Source organism: Gossypium arboreum, chromosome 10, assembly GCF_025698485.1.
Source record: "Gossypium arboreum isolate Shixiya-1 chromosome 10, ASM2569848v2, whole genome shotgun sequence".
In the NCBI taxonomy this organism is placed as follows: domain Eukaryota; kingdom Viridiplantae; phylum Streptophyta; class Magnoliopsida; order Malvales; family Malvaceae; genus Gossypium; species Gossypium arboreum.
Window position 1 is genome coordinate 20,197,614 of NC_069079.1, and position 10,296 is coordinate 20,207,909.

At 36.6% G+C, this 10,296-nt stretch overlaps 1 non-coding gene across 1 annotated transcript; it reads left to right on the forward strand.

Moving 5' to 3' along the window:
- The first annotated feature begins 6,748 nt into the window (after positions 1–6,748).
- On the forward strand, positions 6,749–6,853 carry LOC128282760 (small nucleolar RNA R71). The gene has a single exon (XR_008273114.1). It is a non-coding gene; the product is annotated as a small nucleolar RNA R71 (small nucleolar RNA).
- Positions 6,854–10,296: the final 3,443 nt, after the last annotated feature.

Below are 10,296 nucleotides of genomic sequence, written 5' to 3' on the forward strand. Positions count from 1 at the left end.
TCAAGAGCTCTTTTCCTCTCCTTTCTCTTCTATTTTCAGCTTTCATGAACAAGAATGAACAAAAACCTTCCTTTTCTTCCTTTTTGTTATTCTATTACTAAACATTTTATGACACAAAATAACATATATTATTTGTGCCATACTTATGCCATAACTTCAATAAAAAAATTTACACATGTTGTCTACCATTAACACCATGGCGGGCTACTACACATAAAATGGGGAGTTTGACATGCAAATCCTCCTATTTTGCACTACTATTTATTAGGCCACTACATATTAGCCTATAGCATTTTCAAAAATTTTCACATAGGTCCTATTTCATAATTTCACTCACAAATGGCAGAATCAAAGCATGGGATTTTCACACATGCACTTTCACATGAAATAAACACATAATATAACATTTGATTATTTTTGAGACTCGGTTTTGTGATCCCGAAACCACTTTCAGACTAGGGCCAAATTAGGGCTGTCACAAGGACAATGAAAGTAGCACTCATCAGTCAATATGAAAAGTTATTACCATAGGCTTGCATGAAAATCACATCTCTACCACTATAAATTGAGATGATACATCAATCAAAAGGTCTTTAGACGGTTGTAACGTGGCTTTGGTTAGGGGGTGTGGTCACATGCTAAAAGAAACGGTTAGAATCGAGATTGAATTAAAAAATCACTTAACTAGAAAAAGATTTAATCATCACTTGCGTACAATAGAGCTTCTTCTCGGAATATGGAATTTAAATACTTAAGCTCAAAAATAAAAGATTACTACTAATGTGTATACACAGTTTTTTTTTAAGAACAAGTCAAATAACATAGACTAACTATTAAGAACAAGGCATAGCTGAGCAACTATTTCAATTCAAATCTCGACAAAAATAGGGATCAAATTTAATTTAGGGGATTTCAACAATAATGGGTTAAGGGTTAATATTAAGGATAATACAAGAAATGGCTTGTTAGCTCAACGGGGTTTACTAAGGGTTAATCGTGGAGGTAGGCTTTTCATGACATGAGTGGGTTAATCCTAAGTGCTTTTCTCATTTTGACATATCAAATCAAATAGTGTGGTCTTGACATGCATGATCAAGCAAGTTCTAGAATAACAGTTCAATACTGACGCACTCATAATGAAAGTGAGCATAAAAGGATTAATAGATGCTCTTGAAGGCTCAAGATCTCACAAAATTCTGGCTTTTTGATGTTTAAAACTTGTGAATTCCAACTCAAAGTAATACCTAAACTTTGAGGAAACAACCTAAAATTTTAAATTCTTAAAAATCAACTTATCATGCTTGATTCTCTAATGTCTTAAAGTTTAAACAATCAATGCATAAATGCCTATGTTTTAATTCAAGATATATCAATCAAAATCATAAATCAATCAAAATTTATCCTAAATATGATATGAGAGCTTTTCAAGAGAACAAGGCAGTCATTCAGAGATTTTTCTGATAATGAAATGAATACCCTCCCACACTTAAGATGTACATTGCCCTCAATGTACAAAGATAGATATATTGACAAATGTAAGTGTAAGTTCATAAGATAGGGAGAAAAGTGAAACTTCCTGAGTTAAAAATGGATGAAATTCCTGGATTAGCGAGAGCGAGTTGTTGGAAATAAAGCCCGTGTGTCTAGGTCGTGTGGCTACATGATCATGTTACACGACCGTGTGTGATGTGGTTTGCTTCTCCCATAGTCGTGTAGCTCTGCGCATGCTCGTGTTATTTTGATAGTGCCGTCCACGGGTGCTAGACATGGGCGTGTCGCACGCCCGTGTTCATTTAGAAGATTTGACCATGGCCAGGTCACACGCCTGTGGCCACGTATCACATCTTGTGTTGGGAAAGATAACTTTTACCCTATTTTCACACAGCTGTATCGCACAGCCGTGTTTCCATCTGTGGTTGTCATACGACCTAAAGCACGACCGTGTGCTCGGTAGTGTGGAGTTGGGAACCTGTGCTCAAAGACTCTGTTAGTGACCTAGATGTTTAAAAAATAAAATTTAAATAATTTGAAACCGTTAGTACTCGGCCCGAGAAGCACTTGTTTATTTAGTACTCGGCCCGAGAAGCTCTTGTTTATAGTCTAAGCTCGACTGTTACCTTATTGGTTTATTCAGGGTGGTTTTTGGAGTCGTAGCTCCTCTCCATCGTCTTTAAAATTCTCACCATTATAAAGTTTGAGACGATGTCCATTTACTTTGAAAGTACCGTGTGATGGGTGACTTACATTTATTGTGCCATATGGAAGAACAAATTGAATTACGAAAGGTCCTGACCATCGTGATTTAAGTTTCCCAGGAAAAAATTTGAGTCTTGAGTTGTATAGTAAGACAAGATCTCCAACTTCAAATTGTTTTCTTGCTTTAAACGAGTGCCATGGCACCGCTTTGTTGCTTCCTTGTATAGGCATGAGTTTTCGTGTGCATTGGCTCACCATAACCAACTCGTTCAGCTGCATCAACCTTTTTTTTCCTGCAAGTTCGAGATCAAGGTTTAGAAATTTAATAGCCCAAAAAGCTTTATGCTCTAGTTCGAATGGTAGATGATAACTTTTTCCATAAACAAGTCTATAAGGTGATGTCCCTATGGGGTCTTAAAAGCAGTTCTGTAAGCCCATAAGACATCATCTACTTTCATTGCCCAATCTTTTCTGTTTGATTTTACTGTTTTTTCAAGGATTCGTTTGATTTCTCAGTTTGCCACTTCAACTTGTCCATTAGTTTCAGGATGGTATGGGGTGGCTGTTCTATGATGAACTCCGTATTTCTTAAGAGTTTTTTCAAATTGGGTATTACAAAAATGAGTGCCCCTGTCACTAATAATTGCTCTAGGTGTTCCAAATCTCGAGAAGAGTTTCTTATGGAAACGTACTACCACTCTAGCATCATTAGTAGGTAGAGCTTGGGCTTCCACCCATTTGGACATATAATCAACTATTACTAAGATGTATTTATTCCCAAATGAACTAGGGAATGGGCCCATGAAATTGATACCCCAAATGTCAAATATTTCACATGAAAGCATATAGTTTTGAGGCATTTCATCACATTTAGATATATTACCTATCCGTTGGCATTTGTCATATAAAGTAATGTACATGTTAGCATCTTTAAATAACGAGGGCCAATAAAAACCTGATTCAAGTATTTTATGTGCGGTCTTAGTTCCACTATAGTGTCCTCCAGTTGGCCCTGAGTGGCAATGTTCTAATACTTTTGATGTTTCTGATCTTGTAACGCATCTTCTAATGACTTGATCTGTACATCTACGAAAAAGAAAAGGGTCATCCCAAAAGTAGTTTTTCACATCATTAAAGAATCGCTTCTTTTGCTGGTGTGTGTTAACCCTTTTTGGATAATGTTAGCAGCTAAAAAATTCACAATGTCTGCAAACCAAAGTACCTCGGAGTTAGATATAGCGAAAAATTGTTCTTCAGGAAACGAATCATTTATTTCAACTTCATCTAGTTCTTTGGTATTGGAGTTCTCAAGCCTGGACAGATGATCAGCCGCGAGATTTTCAGCTCCTTTCTTATCCTGAATTTTCTAGTCAAATTCCTGCAATAAGAGAATCCATCGAATGAGTCGAGGTTTTGTATAAGTTTTAGTTAAAAGGTAGCGAAGGGCGGAATGGTCAGTGTAAACAACAACTTTAGACAATATGAGATATGATCGAAATTTATCAAATACAAAAACCACAGCTAGCAATTATTTTTCCGTAGTAGTATAATTCTCTTGTGCAGCTGTCAAAGTTTTGCTAGCATAATAGATAGGTTGAAAATGCTTGTCTCTTCCCTGTCCCAATACTGCACCTACTGCAAAATCACTCGCATCACACATTAATTCAAATGGTAAGTTCCAATCAGGTGCAATTATGATTAGAGCATTAATTAATTTATCCTTTAAAGTATTAAATGCTTTTAAACACTCTTGATTGAAATTAAAAGGTATATCTTTTTCTAGCAATTTAGTCAAAGGCTTAGCTATTTTAGAAAAATCCTTAATAAATCTTCTATAAAAATCAACATGTTCTAAAAAACTTCTAATAGCCTTAACCGAACTAGGAGGGGGTAATTTTTTGATTGTTTCTATTTTAGATTTGTCTACTTCAATCCCTTTACTAGAAATTTTATGCCTTAATACAATACCTTCTTGAACAATGAAGTCACATTTCTCCCAGTTAAGCACAAGGTTCGTTTCCTCACATCTTATTAAAACTCATTTTAAATTTTTAAGGTAGAGATGGAAAGAGCTACCGAATACCGAGAAATCATCCATAAATACTTCCATGATATCTTCCACGAGTTTATCAAAGATGGCCATCATACAGCGTTGAAAAGTGGCAGGAGCATTACATACTTCTACGATAAGCGACCGTACCATATGGGCATGTGAATGCCATATTTTCTTGATCTTCAAGAGTTATTGGGATTTAAAAGTAGCTAGAGAGTCCGTCTAAAAAGTAGTAGTACATGTGCCCAGATAATCTTTCCAACATTTGGTCAATGAATGGCAAGGGGAAGTGATCTTTTCTTGTGGCATCATTCAGTTTTCTGTAGTCAATGCAAACTCTCCATCCTATGACTGTCCTTGTTGGGATTAATTCATTCTTCTCGTTGGTCAAAACTGTCATGCCGCATTTCTTAGGGACAACCTGCACTGGACTTACCCAAGAACTGTCAGAAATAGGATAAATTATTCCAGCATCTAAAAGTTTAATTACCTCGGCTTTAACAACTTCCTTCATGTTGGGGTTCAGTCATCTTTGAGCTTGCACACACGGTTTGTATTCATCTTCCATCAAAATTTTGTGGGTGCAAAAAGAAGGGTCGATTCCTTTAATGTCAGAAATTTTCCAAGCTATGGCCTTTTTATATTCTTTTAATACTTGGATTAATTCCTCTTTCTCCTTGGGTTACAAGTTAGAAGTAATAATAACAGGTAATGTAGAATTATTTCCAAGGAATGCGTATTCCAAGTGGTTTGGTAATTGTTTAAGTTCTAGTTTGGGAGGCTCTTCAATAGAGGGTTTTTGCTTAAGTTCATCGTTTATCTTAATGCCCTCATATTCTACTTGTCTTGAAGAATGTTCATTAGGTTCATCATCTGTCTCTTCTTCTTGAGCTAGATACAGTTCCATCGTGTCCTTCTGTATAATTTCTTGAAAAGAGTCTTGAGTAGTATGATCAATAGAGTCAATAAAATAACATGAATCATCTTGTTCACCAGAAAATCTCATAGCATCATAAATTTTAAAGATTATCTCCTCGTCACCTACTCTAAGTACCAATTTATCGTCATCCACATTGATTACAGCCCTAGCAGTGGCTAAAAATAGGTGCGCTAAAATTAAAGGCACTTCCACATCTTCGTCCATATCAAGCACAACAAAGTCAACAGGAAATATAAATTTATCTACTTTCACAACTACGTCTTCTATAATACCCCTAGGATATTTAACAGATCTATCGACTAATTGAATACTCATCCTAGTGGGTTTAGGTTCCCCAAGACCAAGTTGTTTGAACATTTTATATGGCATCAAATTAATGCTAGCGCCTAAATCAGCTAGTGCTTTCTCAACATTTAGACTACCAATTAAGCAAGGGATAGTAAAACTTCCTGGATCTTTCAATTTGGTTGGCAATTTGTTTTGGAGTATGGCTGAGCACTCCTCATTGAGTTCTACTGTAGATAAGTCCTCGAACTTCCTTTTATTTGTTAGAAGCTCCTTAAAAAATTTTGCATATGTAAGCATCTGCGAGATGGCGTCAACAAAGGTAAATTGATATGTAATTGCTTAAAAAGTTCAAGAAACTTACCGAATTGTGCATCAATGCGGTCTTTTTTCAATTTTGCTGGGTATGAAACTAGTGGTTTATATTCTTTTGGCAGTAGTTTGTCACTATTTTCGGGTTTTTCTTCCCCCATTTCACTTATCGCGGCTTCTTGTGTTAGCTTCTTTTCAGATTCCACTAACACTTTCCCACTCCTTAGTGTAACTGCTTTTACATGCTCTTTTGATTTGGTGTTACTAAGTAAACTTTCTAGTGGTCTTTCTGAAATTAGTTTAGATAGCTGACCTATCTGAGTTTCGAGCCCTTGGATCGACGCTTGTTAATTTTTAAGTGCTGTCTCAGTATTCTAAAAATGAGTTTCTGACACTGATATAAACTTTGTGAGCATCTCTTCAAGGTTTGGCTTCTTTTCCTGTTGATAGGGTGGTTGTTGAAAACCCAGAAGATGTTGTGGTCTTTGATTTCCTTGACCGCCCCACGAGAAATTGGAATGGTTCCTCCAACCTGCATTATAAGTGTTACTATATGGGTTATTTTGGGATCTAGAGTTATTGTTACCCATATATTGGACTTGCTCCTCTTGATGCTAGGGTTGAAGGGTTGATACTCTCTGCATGCTCCTCCTTCATTCATCTCGCACCTCATTACTGGATGTGCCTGAGTAGAACCAAGTAAACCATCAATCTTTTTATTTAGAAGTTCTACCTGGTTTGACAGCATAGTAATCGAATCAACATTATAAACGCCTGCTGTTTTAGTTGGCTTAGTCCTCATGACATGCCACTGATAGTTATTCAGTGACATCTCTTCAATAAATTCGTAAGCCTCTTCAGGTGTTTTGTTGTTGAAGGTTCCCCCAGCTGCTGCATCAATCATTTGCCTTGTCGAGGGGTTCACACCATTGTAGAATGTTTGAACTTGCAACCATAGAGATAATCCATGATGAGGACACCTTCGCAGTAGGTCCTTGTATCTCTTCCATGCATCGTAAAGAGTTTCTAAGTCCATCTGCACAAACGAAGAGATATCATTACATAATTTGGCTATTTTAGCTGGTGAAAAATATTTTAATAAAAATTGTTCTGTCATTTGTTCCCAAGTAGTAATTGACCCTCGTGGTAATGAGTTCAACCACTGTTTAGCCTTGTTCCTCAATAAAAAAGGGAATAATTGAAGATGAATGGCATCGTCAGAAACCCCATTAATTTTAAATGTATAGCAGAATTTCAAGAAATTTGCCAAGTGAGTGTTTGGATCCTCATCTTGCAAACCATCAAACTGAACAAATTACTGTATCATTTGAATAGTGTTAGGTTTTAGTTAAAAATTATTTGTAGCAATAGCAGACCTAACTATACTTGACTCAGTTCCTGTTAAAGTAGGTTTAGCATAATCATACATGGTACGAAGAGCAGGATTTTGATTTGCTAGTTCAACGGGTATCGCAAGAGGTAGCTGATTGTCTTGATTTTCAGCCATTTCTTCAGTTGGGGTTTGAATATCATCCTCTTGCTCGTTCTCTGTGTATCTTAAGCTTTGCTTTATTTCTCTTTAGTTTCTGCGAACTGTGCGATCGATTTCTTCGTCAAAAAGTAGTGGTCCTAACGGGTTTCTTCTAGTCATAGACTAAAAAACCTGCGAAGAGAAAGAAAAAATAAATTAATAAATAATAATAATAAAATAGAATTAACTTGCAAGAAAAATAAATGGCTAAAGTAATAAAAATTGAGCATTCCTAATATCTTAGTTCCCCAGCAGCGGCGCCGAAAACTTGATCGCAATTTTTGTGTGACAGGTTTTAAATATTTATAAAGAATCGTTCTTGAAACTAACTATTATCACAATGTAGGCAAGTGTACCTATCAAACAGTAGTACAATTTTAGCAAGACTGGATTGTCGAACCCAAAGGAACTAAAAGTACTAGTAATGACTTTCTTTTTATTATCTAGCCTAAGAATAAGGGGGTTTGTTTCAACTAACTAATTAACTAAACTAAGAATTCACAAAAAATAGAATTGGGGGATTACTTTTGGAAAACAATTGAATTAAAACAATACCTAAGGAAGAATCCACCTAGACTTCACTTGTTATTCTGACTCCTAATCAGACGATTTATTCATTTAACTTGTTCCGTAGAAATCCCTAAGTTATGTTATTATCCCTATTCAAGACTAATAACGTCTAATCCCTAGATTGAATAATTGAGACTTCTCTCTAATTAACACCCTAGGGTTGCATTAACTCAATCTATAGATCCCCTTATTAGGTTTCACCCTAATCTGGCAAAATCTTGCCACCCTATCTCTAGGCGTGCAATCAACTCCGCTTAATTATGACAATTATACTCTTAGACAGGGTCTATTCCTCCTCTGAATAAAAGCTTAACTTGAATCAATATCCTGGAATATCAAAACAAGAATTAAGAACACATAATTAAGAACAAGCCAAATATTTATCATACAATTCAAAAAATAATAACAAGATTTGTCTTAGGTTTCATTCCCCTTAGGTATTTAGGAGATTTAGTTCATAACTAAAAAGGAAAACATCTCAGAAGAATAATGAATACAAAACATAAAGAAAACCCAAAACTCCTAGAGGAAAATTGAGGAGAGATCTTCAATCTTGATGGTGTATCCAGCTTCTAAGATGGATCAATCGGCTTCCTTTGAGCAGTTCCCTGCCTCCTTCTCTATGTGTGTCCCTTTCTTCCTCCTCTAGGGTGTATTTATAGGCTTTGGAATGCCTAAGAACACTCGAAATTAGCTTTTGGACTCAACTTGGGCTCGGCAGGGACACGCCCGTGTGCAATTACTTCAGGTTGTACTCGAACCTGTTAGAATGGCACGGGTGTGTGTTCTACCCGTGTGAGTCATGCTTTGATTCTACCAAATTGGCACGGCCGTGTGGTCTGCCCATGTGAGGAAGCCCAGGCTGTGTTGATTTTGTACTTTGGCCCATTTTCTCCGTTTTTAGCCCGTTTCTCATTCCTTTCGCTCTCCTATGCTCTCCTAAGTATAAAACATGAAATTAAGGTATTAAGAGCATCGAATTTACCAATTCTAAGGAAAAATTATCCATAAAATGTGTTAAGCATGGGGTAAAAATATGTATAAATTACAATTTATCACCCTTTAACCGTATCCGATGCTGGAATAGGGTACAAGGCATTACCGGACCTAAACATAAGCAAACATAAGAAACTGAGACGTAAATTTACATCCAAATTTAAAACTTTTCATATACATTGAAATCGTCCCTAAACTGAGCCTACAAGGCCCAAAACAGGCTTTGGAAGCGGTTCAGGACTAAACTGAAAACTTCATAAAATTTCACAACAACTAGAATATTTTTCATGTTTTAAGAGCCACACAGCCGTGTGGTTTGGGACATGCTTGTGTGAGCAGGCTGTGTGGTCACACACGCCCGTGTCCTTAACCCGTGTAACTCTCTGTTTGTCATCCATGAACAAATTGAAGTCACACAGCCAAGGCACACGCCGTGTGCTTAGGCCGTATGGTCGATTTAATTTTCCTAATTTTTCATAAAATAAGTACAGACTTCACACGGCTAGGGCACACGCCCGTGTTCGGGGTTGTGTCGTCCACACGGCTAAGACACACACCCTTGTTTCTGCCCATGTGCTCAATACTAAGCATTCTATTTTACAATAATTAAGGTGCATGGGATACACTGCCAGAACACACGCCATGGGGCAAGCCGTGTGTCACACACGGCCTTGACACACGCCCGTATGTCTAACCGTGTAGACAAAAATAAGGCTATTTTCCAAGTCATATTGTCACCCTTCCATGAACAAACCTACAAAACGAAACATGGCACCATTCCAAGTATATACATTCAACCAAATCAGCCACAAACAAGGCATCCACACATCATTCACATACTATCATCTATCACATACAACCATCACATACTATTCAACTCAAACCATACAAATTTCCACATCCATGAAAGACACCATCATATGCATATACTTAAACCAATATTAGCTAATTTCAATGGCCATTTACAGAATGAATTATCAGCCAACATAAGCCAACACATTTGGCCAAATCAATTATGACACATAACAAAAGACCAAGTCCCTATAGATGCCATAACTCAAAATATTAAAATCATTGGTACCCAAAATGTTAAGTTGATAGTGTGAATGGATCTCCGACAGTCTTTGATCCCCGAGCTAGCTTGGTGACACTATAAAACAAGGGAAAAGAAAGGGAGTGAGCTTTAAAGCTTAATAAGTTCCTGTGCAAATAATAAGCATCATAAACACACATTTATGATGCAATCAACATGAAGTGAATTAACATATATGTCATTATAAATATGATAGTCTAACTTGGCATGGATATTATTATAACATTAGTATCATAACTTGCACAATCATAACATTACTGAGGGATTCATCACATATTGAGCTCATTAAGCATAAGTTTTACGTACATACCTCTACTGTC